This window comes from Phlebotomus papatasi, chromosome 1 (assembly GCF_024763615.1).
Source record: "Phlebotomus papatasi isolate M1 chromosome 1, Ppap_2.1, whole genome shotgun sequence".
NCBI classification, from domain to species: Eukaryota; Metazoa; Arthropoda; class Insecta; order Diptera; family Psychodidae; genus Phlebotomus; species Phlebotomus papatasi.
In genome coordinates, this window is record NC_077222.1 from 40,806,240 (window position 1) to 40,820,115 (window position 13,876).

Below are 13,876 nucleotides of genomic sequence, written 5' to 3' on the forward strand. Positions count from 1 at the left end.
AATGAATTCTACTATCGTTCAGATAAGAATTTGGGCCAGAATCTCTTCTGCTGCCCAATCAGTGCACTCGTAACTGATCTCACGGGACAGGAGGTAGCCTCTTACTGGTACAGCACTGTCCGGCGCTACAATTATTTCAAGGAACCTCGTCTTCTGCACACCAACGTTAATGCTGGTAAGTGCTACTCTAATTTCGATTAATTTCCCAATTCCCTGAAGAACAGTAAATGAAAAAAGAGGCACAAACAAACACGGGGTAGTACCGAACACTGATTTTTTAATCAGATATTCGACTTCAAGAGACAAGACTTACAGAAATTCTTTAGTAAAAGGATGCATTATCCACAGAAGAAATGGTCGAGACTATCCTCAGGTAGTTTAGAAAAAAATTAGTGTTTGGTGCTACCCCAAGGTGTTTACATTCACACTTCACCTCCCTATAAGGTGAATCACTAAAACCAGCGACGTCACAATGAGATTATCTACGTCATCAAAATGGCTTCTCGGGTTTGGCGGGATCCGAATTTTCGGATGGCGCCAAATAAAAATTCAGAGTAAGGTTGCTATAGCTTATGTGTGGTGTGATTCTCCTTTCATTTTTAATTTGAATGCAAACTGGGTACAAATTTATGGACAAAAAATGAAAGATATTTGCATCACAAATAATCTAGTCTAAAATTAAACACATTTAATGATTTTTTTAAGTTTCGCGAAAAAAAATTTTCTGAAGAAATTCCAAGAAATCCGAAAAATAAAATATGCAACTTGTCAAAGTTTTTAAATGGTAGGTAAACGTTTACAATGTCGCAGAAATGTGATGTTCCTTTGTGTGATAATGTATTTGGCAAAAAAAGACGAATTTATCCTTTGATCGCCTTCAAAAAACAGCTGAAAAGAATGTAAAACTCAAATGGAGGGCTTTTTGCGGTGGAAAGGTTGAATTTCCCCGCATTTGCTCAGACCACTTCGAAGCTGAAGATTTCATGAGAACATCTGTTTTCATGAAAATGTTTCCGGGGGCGCGACAAATGCTCAAAAATGAGGGTAAGTTTGCTAAATTTTATTACTTCTTGCATACTATGAGATATATTTTTTCAGCTGTACCATCAATTCCGCGAACCCAATTTGAAGACCCGAAATCAAGCCCGAAATCAAGAGATTCAGCATCCTTCTCAATTGTGCAGCCTCCAAAGCTCTCGCCAGCACAACTTCACACTGTGGCTGTTCCACACATGTCACCGGCACAACGTCACTCTGTGGCTGCTCCATTGACCTCTCCAAATTCAGGATATATCGCTAAAAAATTCATGGTAATCGACACCAGCATTGGATCAAAATCCTTAAACAAAAAAGAAAAGGAACAGGGAAGATCGTCATGGGTTGAAGCGAGAAGCCGAGGAGGTTTAGTAATTCCAAACATCGACCTCATGGAGCTATGCACTAAGATGGACAGCATTTTCAAAAAAGTTCACAGTTTAGGAGAGTTTTCATTTAAGAAAAACTTTGTCGCAAACACATCTGCAGCTATTAAAAATGCCCTGAAATGCCTTGAAAAAATACCAGTCATTGAAAATTTAGAACAAATTATTGATGAATTTTCAAGGCTTAGAATAAAAATCAGAATGAGAGTGTTAAATAGTCAAATGCAAGATAACGATAGAAAGCAAGCTGAGAAGCGCCGCCGTTATTTTAAGTCGCTTGAGCAAAGCAAGATGCGCAAGTTAACGCATTAGTTATAATTTGTAACGCTACTTATATATATTTATAAAAATAAAATAATTCCTTGTATATAGAAGATATTGAAATGCTATGTCTTTATATTGACCCATTGAGAACCAAATAAAATAAATATTTCAAATCAGGAAAAATAAATTTTCTTGATTTGAATTTTACCGTCTTCTTGCACCCCACTAATTCTCTAATGACCTTTTACCTTCAAGAGTAGTATCACGAAACATATTTAATGTGATTTCTAACTTATTTTTTAATTTAAAATTGCTTACGCGAGAATTTACTAAGTGTTAGGATTCAAAAACGTAATGTACGTACGTACGTAACGTTCGTTACGTACTTTGACTTAGGGTCTGAAGCATGTAGAAGGCATCGAAGATCGATGCCTGTGTCCTCCTGTGGTGATTGCGTGATGCAGCAATACTAAAATCTTCACACTAAACAAGCAGCAGGAATCCCCTGAAATTGATTTACACTGATTCGTCATACAGGGAAGTCTTTTCTATTGCAGCATTCGAAGCAAATCCTCTAATTACCTGTAAATTTCTTCCGAAGTGTCTCAAAACAATCCTGGGTGCAATAATTTTGTGACAAAACGACACACCCACAGCAAAAATAATCCACCACTTTTACAATACAGAAAGGTATTAGCGTCGCATCGTAGTATAAGTTGCGTAAAAAATGTTCTTTTTCTTGAGAATTGTGTTTTATGAAGGTAATTTATGAAATCAGAAATATTCCGTACTATTATCAAAGACAATTGATCAAATCGGTCGATTACAATAGCTGTGAAAATAAGAGAATCACAGTAATTATTCGGAATTGTCAAATGATATTTTTTCATTCTTCTTCTTATTCTTCGGAATGTGTTTCGGAAGAAATTTGACTCATAACCTAAAAAATGCATTTAGTGATTCACCTTATAGGGAGGTGAAGTGTGAATGTAAACACCTTGGTGCTACCCCGTGTTTGGCGGTGCCCCAGTTTCCCCCATTTCGTCTTCAAAATTTCGTTTTCAATATTTCATCTCAAATATTTTGTTTTCCACATTTATTTTATTAAATTTTTTTTTTCTTGAAGTACGATATCAAACGTTTTTGTAAGTAGAAATAAATATAGAGAACAATGTACAAAAGTAAAAAAAAAGTTTGTCTAATCCACTTTAAATTGAAGAAAAAAGGACAGTGCTTCTTGATTAAATTATGGGTAAGGTAAAGTGCCCTCAAGTCGACCGGTAAAGTTATTTATTCAATTTATTTATATTTGCACTAATATTTGGCGTATGATCTAACATTAATAGGTCAATCATTCCATAAATAAATACAAATCAGTGACAATTTTATAGTAATTCACCATCAAACATTCAAATAGTGACCATCGGTCAAGTCGAAGAACCGGTCGACTCGAGGGCACTTTACCTTATTAATACTTCTTTTTACGGATTAATAATTGATTCAAAGCATTCGAAATCATTAAAAATTTCAAGACCTTTTAAATAAATCCAATTTTGAAGAAGAAATTTTAGCAATATATGTTTTTTAGTGTAGGTTGGGTCTTTAACCTATAAAAATCGTTTTAAGGATTTTAATCGCTAACTCTTTCGCGTTATATATGACCCAGGGAAAAAACAATCTTTTTTGACCATTTACATTAATTGAAATCTATCGGTTTGTGCACGTATGGTTCCAGGATTAGCTAAGCATGTCGAAGTTCAGACCGTTTAGTCCAGTGTATCTTGTGCTCATTGGCCGCATTTGTTGAAGAAGTGCTGAAAAAACTAGCGTGCCGAAAAAACTTTTGAGTTTATTACCTGTTTTCTGTCATTGCAGAATAAATTAGAAAATAATACATATAAGAAATAAAAGCCAATTTAATATCTGTTATCTGTGTAAATAAATATTTAATCCCGTCATATTTTTTACTCAATTACACAGTCTTTGATTGGCGAAACCTTTGGTATTTTTCAATATAACTAGTAGTGCCCATGCTTCGTACGATTCCAAACTTCGTAAGGACTAAATTTTTCTATGTTTCTTAGTAAATGTGACTCATCGCATTCATATTTTAAAAACTAGGAGAAAGTACCCAGTTCTTAAAATATATTGCGGAGTTACATTTATTCATTCATTACGAAGCTTGGGATCGTACAAAGCATAGCCAATTTCCCCTAATTATGTCACCACTTAGAACATTCAGCAAAATGGGACACTTTGTCGCTTATATTTTATTCCTATTTGTATTAAAAAACGCTTGGACAATTTGGATTAATTTATTTATAAGTATTATAATAAATTCAATTGAACTTTTTATTTAACTTTAATTGATTTAAATTTTTTTTGTCAAGTTCACAAAATATAAACATTTTGTCCCTATTTCATGAAATAACAAATGCTTAAAAAATTAAAACTATTTTTTTTTTAATTCCTACACATTGTATCGTTTATATTTCATATTAGAAAGAAATTGTTACTGTTCTTGCAATAAAAACAATAGCAAATATATTTCCATAGGAAAATCATTAACGTAAGGTCATGAACTTTTCCATCGCTTTATACTTATCTTCCAAAGTCATTGCCGATGGGTACAATCTTCAAATAAATCTAGATTTGAATAAGGCGAGAGAGGCTAGAAAAAAATTGAATGGCGAATGAAAATAATTTACGAGAATTAGTTTGTTTAATGGGAAGGATTCTTGGCACATGCTATAGAAAAAAATATGAAGTCTGCTAGAGGGTTTATCTCTGAAAATCCTCCACTTCATTCAAGAGATTATGTGGATAGCGCCAAGTTCTTGGAAAGGGAAGCCAAGAAAGGATCCATATGCAAACTATCAACAAATGCCAAATTCAGCATTCCCTCGACAATGACCCCCAAAATCATATTGATAGTCCTCAATGCTATAAACTACAGAATCCCATGGACTTAACGTAGGATTGTCCCAAGAACATAATGTTCTTTCTCTTAATAAATGCAGGACTCTGGCCAAATGTTCGTCTCTTTAGATAAATTAAGTCATTAATAAGCATGTGTAGAACGAAGCAATTTTGAATGTTGTAAAGCAAATTCCACATAAACATTGCATAAAATTATTATGTTTCTATTGTATATAACATTTTATTTTTAGCGCTTTTCTTGGCACAAGGATGCCATTGAAGAGCTCAAGTCACAGGAGCGTGAGTGAAATTAACACCCAAGAGAAAGAAAGGATTTTGCAAAAAGTTCTGGCACTGTATAAATTAGGGACAAAAACTTAAGATTGTTTAAGAAAAAATCAAAATTTAATAATACTCAATTTAGAAGTTTGTGCACCCGGCATACCTTTTAGATCAGTAAAATTTTATGAAATCAAAATTCGCGTAACTTTCTTTCTCAAAATATTTTTCTTGGGCACAAAATTGGATTAAACTAAATTTAATTTGGCGTGGTGTTCAAAAGAAGAAGAAGAAGAGTGTGAATGAGTAGGATAGACATAGACAAAACGTTTGAGAATGAAAGTGATGTGAATTTTGACTTCATGAAATTTTCCTGACATAAAAGCTGTGCCGGAGCCATTAAAATCCGAAACATTATCAAAAGTTTTGGCAAGGGGAAAATAAAAAATGTACATTTTGCCCAAAACTATCTTCAAAGTAAATTATCTAAATTAGATTAGTTTTTTGTCGAAATTCAGGTTCCTCTGGCACACTTCTTGGAACAGGAAAAATTCATGAAATCAAAATTCACGTCTCTGTCTTTCTCTAAAGTTTCATTATGTCTGTCTCATTGGCCTGCATTCAAAAAGAAACTGAACTAAATTGTTGTGACATTCAAAAGAAGAAGAAGAGTTCAAAAAGGGAGATAGATGTATAGGAAACTTCTGAGAAAGAAAAAGATCTGAATTTGGATTTCATATAATTTTTCTGATCTAAAAGGTGCACTAAATGTAATTTTTCCCTGTTCAATGGTTAGTTGTGTAAGTTTTCATTATAAAATCAATATAGGCAAATTTTAATTACATTATTATTGTCAGTATCAAAAAACTAAATTGGGCAATGAAATAATTTCGATGGTTTGGACATCAGTTAATGAAACACAAATATGCTTTTTTATCACGTCTATGAAAAGTATGAATTGAATGGAAAAAAAAATAAATCCATTTAATTAGTTTTTAAAACAGAATTTCACAAAAAAATTTCAGAGTAAATCAATAAAAATTAATATTCAATGGAAATAACTATTGAAGCATTATATTTACACATCATTGAAATTAAGTGATTGATAAGCTTAAATCAGTTCATTCTGTTGAGGAATGGTCCCATGCTTCGTACAATCCTAAGCTTCTTAAAATGTCCGTAAATTGTGCCGAAGTAAATCATCAAAGTAGGTTAAGCGGATGTCGCGATAATTGTGATTTATATATCATGAAAATTGGTTTATCTTTCTCAACTGTGGCGCTTAGACTATGGGCTTAGTAAGGACCTTTCATTTGCGTTCTTACACATCAAATTCGGTTAAATATAACCTTAGAAATGTTTTGAATTCCGCGAACTTTGGCCTCCCTTATCTCCGGTTCTCTTGGAACCCCGCGACTTTTTGTAAACTTCATATCCTAGACTACAATATTCTGAAATTTGATTAAATTGCATGGTGATATAAAAAAATATATATTCTAAATTTTTATGCTATCGCCGCTATCGCAGAGCAACTAGAATGGTAAAGGGCAATGGGCAGAAATGTATGAAAGCTTGTCCAACCCTTCGCCAGAGTTGAGACTAGGCCCATTGGTATTGGTATATGACTTAAAAATTACCAAGACCCGAGTCAGAAAGAAGTGTCAGTCCTAGTGAAATTAATTATATTCTACTACAAATTCACCTCCCTGAAGCTGGCCGAAGACCAGCCGAATGCGGGTTTGTGACTTGGCTAAGAAAAACCGTTGCAAATTCAAATATTTTTTTTGTGTCTTGACTAAAAAACACTGAGAAAAATTAAAATAAATGCAGGAAAATGAAATGAAAATTCAGGAAAAACTTCATTTAAATGAAAATTAAGGTGCGTGTCTTGGCTAAAATAAAATATTTTCTCTCATATTTTCCAATATTTTCTTTCAAAACATAATTCATAAAGATACAAATTTCAAACAAAATATCCTGATCCACTTAATTGATACCACTAGGTAGGAGTTGAAAAAACTCAGTAATAATCACATTTACATGTATTTTCATAAATCCAATGAAGAAAATTAGCAAACATATCAAAGAATCAATTTCCTCAATTTTCTCCTACGGGGTTGCTGGAGATGTGACATCCCAAAATAAATAGCCCACTTCATCCTGAACATGATCCACCATGCGTCATATGCGAAGGAATTCTGACTTCCGGTTTATGAGCCAATGAGTCATATGAGAGATCGACGCCGAGAAATTTTCGGCGGCTGCGGCTAAAATTTTAAAAATGTCTACGGCTCGCTGCGCGCCGGCGCGCCAGCCGAGGATATCGGCTGCAAAATGGGGCAAATTGAAACAAAACTGAAATTATTTCAGAAGAGAACAAAAAATGCATTTTTACTTACTCCAAAATATTTGTAATCAGGAAACATTGGACAAAACTTATCAAAACTGACATTTAACTTTTTAGATGAGCTCTTCGAAAACATGAGATATATTCACTTAGCATAGAAAATTTACTGCTTTACAACTTCCGAAAATATGATTTTCGAGTCATTTTATATCGATTCTCAAATGTACTGCGGAAAATATTGTTGTGATGTGTAACTTATTACATTTTTCTCTTGACAAAATGTTCAATTGATATAATTTTACAAAAAATATATATTCTACAATTTCGAGATGTTCTTCTACTTTACACTTCTACTTTAGAATTTTAATGCGATTCACATTGATGATCGCTAATAAACATACTAAGGAGTAATTTGCAAATTTGAATTACTAAATATTTAGGATTTGATCTACCCAAAATCTTTTCTAAATAGGATTGAATTAATTTCAATAGAATATGGTGGTAGATTTATGAAAATCTGAAGATAGAAATTCCTTAGTGATTTTTTAGTAATTAATATTTGATTTTATCTCCTCATAATGTAAATTATTTATTAGAGCAGTAGCCTTAATATTTTATATATTTAGGACTTACTTCAGAACTTTTGTAAGATAAATACTAGAAACCATCTGAGTTGATTGTAGAAGCACTTCACCTAATTTTGGAAATTCCATGATTGATTTTAGAGGTTCTCTTAAATCAATTAGAAAACACTGGAATATGACCACTCATCACAAATACACTTGATTTTAGAAGTTTTCAGTTTGATTTTTATAAGTTTCCCAGAGTCAATCTAAAAACAAGTTTATTTATTTTTAAAACACCTCATAATTTGTTGATATTTTTTTTTGTAGAAACAGTTGGTCGGAATATCCGATTTTAATAGTAAAAGCAAACTTATTAAGCAAAAGAATCATGACAGGGTAAAATAAATCAATTCAGAGCCTGACCCAAAAATAGGAACATTTTTAATTAGAACAGCGGACCATCAAACCTAATATTTAGTAAAACTATTTTTCACTTTTCTTTGTAAAAATTTTGCACATATATTGCATCGCATCTTAAACAAATTTGCTCGTAATTCTTGTATTTTCGGCGAATATTATGAAATATTTATATTTAGATAGCTTTAAACGCACAATTTCGAAATATATCAAAGTGATAAGTCAATTCTCCGTAAGAAAAAACTTACCTTTAGGTTACAGTGCCTTTATACAAAAACGTATGGAAAAATTAATGTCGAGATGCCCCTGAACTAAAACTTATTAATGTGAATGGAATTTAGATTTATCTGGAACACGAAGAATCCGATAATAAGATTGCAACAGAGAAATTATTGTAAATGGAAATTTAGTACTGTGTTTATTAATGAAAAATTCTATATTTTTATATGGAGTTGTGAAGAATTTCCATTTGGATCATGTTCCAAATTACGTTATTTTACCCTACTACATAAAGAGAAACTTTAATTCAAAAAAGGATTTTTAAAAGCAATCCTTTTGCGGATGAGCCAATTTATCCGTTTTTACTCATCTAAGAAATTTCTAATTCTAAAACCTTAAATCTATACTAAAAAGGATTAAATTTAGTAAAAGAATAGTGGAATAATTTTACAAAAAAAAGTATTGGCAAATAACATGTCGTAAAAACCATGCATTACGGGAATTTTAAATGTCACTTTTTGGTTGTCAAATTAATAAGCCCACATTTCTTAAATATTAAAAAGTTAAGATTTTGCACAAAAGAGCCACAGCTTCACTATAATAGGGTCAATAATATATTTAAAAAAGTCGCACAGCTCAAGGTAGTATGATGTTGTAAAAACATCCTCAGAGCTCATGCTCAAAACTAATAAATAAATAAATAAACTTGTTTTTAGATTGACTCTGAGAAACTTATAAAAATCAAACTGAAAACTTCTAAAATCAAGTGTATTTGTGATGAGTGGTCATATTCCAGTGTTTTCTAATTGATTTAAGAGAACCTCTAAAATCAATCATGGAATTTCCAAAATTAGGTGAAGTGCTTCTACAATCAACTCAGATGGTTTCTAGTATTTATCTTACAAAAGTTCTGAAGTAAGTCCTAAATATATAAAATATTAAGGCTACTGCTCTAATAAATAATTTACATTATGAGGAGATAAAATCAAATATTAATTACTAAAAATCACTAAGAATTTCTATCTTCAGATTTTCAATAAATCTACCACCATATTCTATTGAAATTAATTCAATCCTATTTAGAAAAGATTTTGGGTAGATCAAATCCTAAATATTTAGTGATTCAAATTTGCAAATTACCCCTTAGTATGTTTATTAGCGATCATCAATGTGAATCGCATTAAAATTCTAAAGTAGAAGTGTAAAGTAGAAGAACATCTCGAAATTGTAGAATATATATTTTTTGTAAAATTATATCAATTGAACATTTTGTCAAGAGAAAAATGTAATAAGTTACACATCACAACAATATTTTCCGCAGTACATTTGAGAATCGATATAAAATGACTCGAAAATCATATTTTCGGAAGTTGTAAAGCAGTAAATTTTCTATGCTAAGTGAATATATCTCATGTTTTCGAAGAGCTCATCTAAAAAGTTAAATGTCAGTTTTGATAAGTTTTGTCCAATGTTTCCTGATTACAAATATTTTGGAGTAAGTAAAAATGCATTTTTTGTTCTCTTCTGAAATAATTTCAGTTTTGTTTCAATTTGCCCCATTTTGGGAAATTTTCGGACATTTTGCCATTCAGATAAAATTATTTTCCTTATCACATGCCAATGAAATTCACCTTTTACTTTATTGTGCGTTTTTTTATTAGTAATAGGCAAATGTCATGCTCAATTCTAAAATTGATAGGTTTTCCTTTAAAAGCTTTGATTGCTACTAAACGTTTTCTATTTATAATTTTGAGGACAATCGGTGTATAATAGTGGTTGTAATCGAAAAATATGAAAAAAATCCGGCGCGCCTGGTTGAGCCGCAGCCGATATCCTCGGCTGGCGCGCCGGCGCGCAGCGAGCCGTAGACATTTTTAAAATTTTAGCCGCAGCCGCCGAAAATTTCTCGGCGTCGATCTCTCATATGACTCATGGGCTCATAAACCGGAAGTCAGAATTCCTTCGCATATGAAGCATGGTAGATCATGTTCAGGATGAAGTGGGCTACTTATTTTGGGATGTCACATCTGCAGCAACCCCGTAGGAGAAAATTGGGAGAATTAACTATTTAGTAAAAATTAATTCTCATTGAGTTTTTCTTACATGGGTCAGAGTCATGGGCTTATAAACCGGAAGTCAGAATTCCTTCGCATATGACGCATGGTAGATCATGTTCAGGATGAAGTGGGCTACTTATTTTGGGATGTCACATCTGCAGCAACCCCGTAGGGGAAAATTTAGTAGAAGGAAACCATTGGTGAAACACGACTTTTCTTTGAACTTGCATACATGTATCACATCCAGGATGATCTGTCCAGGAAACAAAGGATTTGTCAGGCATGGCACATGGTACATTTTATTGGGGATTTAGTGGGCTATCTATTTTGGGTAGTGAGATAAATGACAACCCCGTAGGGAAAAATTTAGTAGAAGGAAACCATTGGTGAAACACGACTTTTCTTTGAACTTGCATACATGTATCACATCCAGGATGATCTGTCCAGGAAACAAAGGATTTGTCAGGCATGGCACATGGTACATTTTATTAGGGATTTAGTGGGCTATCTATTTTGGGTAGTGAGATAAATGACAACCCCGTAGGGAAAAATTTAGTAGAAGGAAACCATTGGTGAAACACGACTTTTCTTTGAACTTGCATACATGTATCACATCCAGGATGATCTGTCCAGGAAACAAAGGATTTGTCAGGCATGGCACATGGTACATTTTATTGGGGATTTAGTGGGCTATCTATTTTAGGTAGTGAGATAAATGACAACCCCGTAGGGAAAAATTTAGTAGAAGGAAACCATTGGTGAAACACGACTTTTCTTTGAACTTGCATACATGTATCACATCCAGGATGATCTGTCCAGGAAACAAAGGATTTGTCAGGCATGGCACATGGTACATTTTATTGGGGATTTAGTGGGCTATCTATTTTGGGTAGTGAGATAAATGACAACCCCGTAGGGAAAAATTTAGTAGAAGGAAACCATTGGTGAAACACGACTTTTCTTTGAACTTGCATACATGTATCACATCCAGGATGATCTGTCCAGGAAACAAAGGATTTGTCAGGCATGTCACATGGTACATTTTATTAGGGATTTAGTGGGCTATCTATTTTGGGTAGTGAGATAAATGACAACCCCGTAGGGAAAAATTTAGTAGAAGGAAACCATTGGTGAAACACGACTTTTCTTTGAACTTGCATACATGTATCACATCCAGGATGATCTGTCCAGGAAACAAAGGATTTGTCAGGCATGTCACATGGTACATTTTATTGGGGATTTAGTGGGCTATCTATTTTGGGTAGTGAGATAAATGGCAACCCCGTAGGGAAAAATTTAGTAGAAGGAAACCATTGGTGAAACACGACTTTTCTTTGAACTTGCATACATGTATCACATCCAGGATGATCTGTCCAGGAAACAAAGGATTTGTCAGGCATGGCACATGGTACATTTTATTAGAGATTTAGTGGGCTATCTATTTTGGGTAGTGAGATAAATGGCAACCCCGTAGGGAAAAATTTAGTAGAAGGAAACCATTGGTGAAACACGACTTTTCTTTAAACTTGCATACATGTATCACATCCAGGATGATCAGTCCAGGAAACAAAGAGATTTGTTAGGGAAAATAAATCCTTTGAAATGGTTACTTACCAGAGAACTCGTTCAAAATTTTTTTATGTTCGTAAAGAATTTTCAGAGAGAAAAAGTTGGGAAATTGTACATATCAATTTCTTTTTAGCCAAGACACACACCATAATTTTCAATGAAAAACAGATTTTCCGCAATTTTCTTTTCATTATTATATAATTATTTCAATTTTTCTCAGTGTTTTTTAGCCGAGACACACAAAAAATATTTGAATTTGCAACGGGTTTTCTTAGCCAAGACACAAACCCGCGTTCGGCTGGCCTTCGGCCAGCTTCAGGGAGGTCGTAGCAACATAGTATGCATTCAGGCGTATTTCAAAAATGATTTCATAAATTGACTCCCGATGGTAGGCAAATTTGCATAATTGTGTGTGCATAATTCCGTCAGGTGCATAATCCCGAAGGACTTAATGCCGGGACTGAGTGTATAGAGGAAAACAGGGCAATTTAGACTAGTAAAGAAAAAGATGTAGATGAGGATAAATTTATAATCAAAGATTTTACTGAATCTGATGTATTAAGTACTGAAATCACTCAAATGCAGCTAAAGTATTTTTAGACTCCACCAGAAGCATTCCTTTGGGAGTTCAGGGACTCCCAGAATTAAGCATTATTGGTGGGACCTGAAAAAAACCGTATGAATTCGCAACTAACGTAAAATAAATCGCGCGTGTTAAAGGTGCTAAAGAACCCACCTTTAGTAATGCAAACTATTTTCTTTGATGAATATTTTAATTATTTAAATTTTTTGAAAGGCATTGAGAATTTCAAGACTTTTTAAATAAATCCAAGTTTTCGTCAAATCGATTGAGAAAAAAGGGTAAACTGGCCTAAATCAGAACCTGCTCCAAATGATAATTTTCTCGACTTCTAATGGGAATAGGAAGAAGGAGGGCATCTTTGAAATAGGAGTCTTTCTTGTATTTTAAATGAAACTGGACCGTATTATGATAAAATTTAGCTCAGAAAACTTGCGAAGCCATAAAGGCTCCTAAAGGATTTCTCTAACGGGACGAATTTCCCGTGTAATCGTATAATACAAAAAAATCGTTACATAGTATTTGATTTAAATTTGTAGAATTTATAAACTCAACTAATTTTTTAAATTCATTTTCATCATTTGATAAAGCAATTTTAGGATTTTGATTGATTAAATTTAAAGTTCTTTCTCTATCATATTTTGCACAATTAAAAATTAAATGATTCATTGTAAGTGAAATAACGTGGCAGACATCGCAGACTGGAGGTAAGTGTCCTCTCTCCATTAGATAACCATGAGTGGTTCTCGAATGGCCGATCCTAATTCTAGTGTAGTGAGTAATGTTTCTTCTTTTCTATTTTCTCTGATAGAACTTGACCAGGGAGATATATCTCGTTTGATTTTCCATAATTTATTTACTGATCCCGTATGGGGGTCAGCTGCTGACGATATCCATTCCTCATTCCATTTATTTAGAATTTGTTTTTTCACATAAGCCCTTAAGTCATTGGGCGGAATTGAAAAGATATCATCAACAGCCTGTTCATAAGCTCCCTTCGCTGCTTGATCAGCTAATTCGTTTCTCTCAATCCCTGAGTGTCCAGGGATCCATATCAATGAAATTTTAAAATTAGCTCTTTTAGCTAAAAGGTTTATATCAATAATAATAGGAGACTCTCGATTTTTCTGATTAGAAACGGATTGTACAACGCTTTTAAAGAGTCTGTAAAAATTGCAATATTATTCTGGAAACTTTTATTTGATATAAATTCTTCTAGAACTGTTTTAATTGCATAT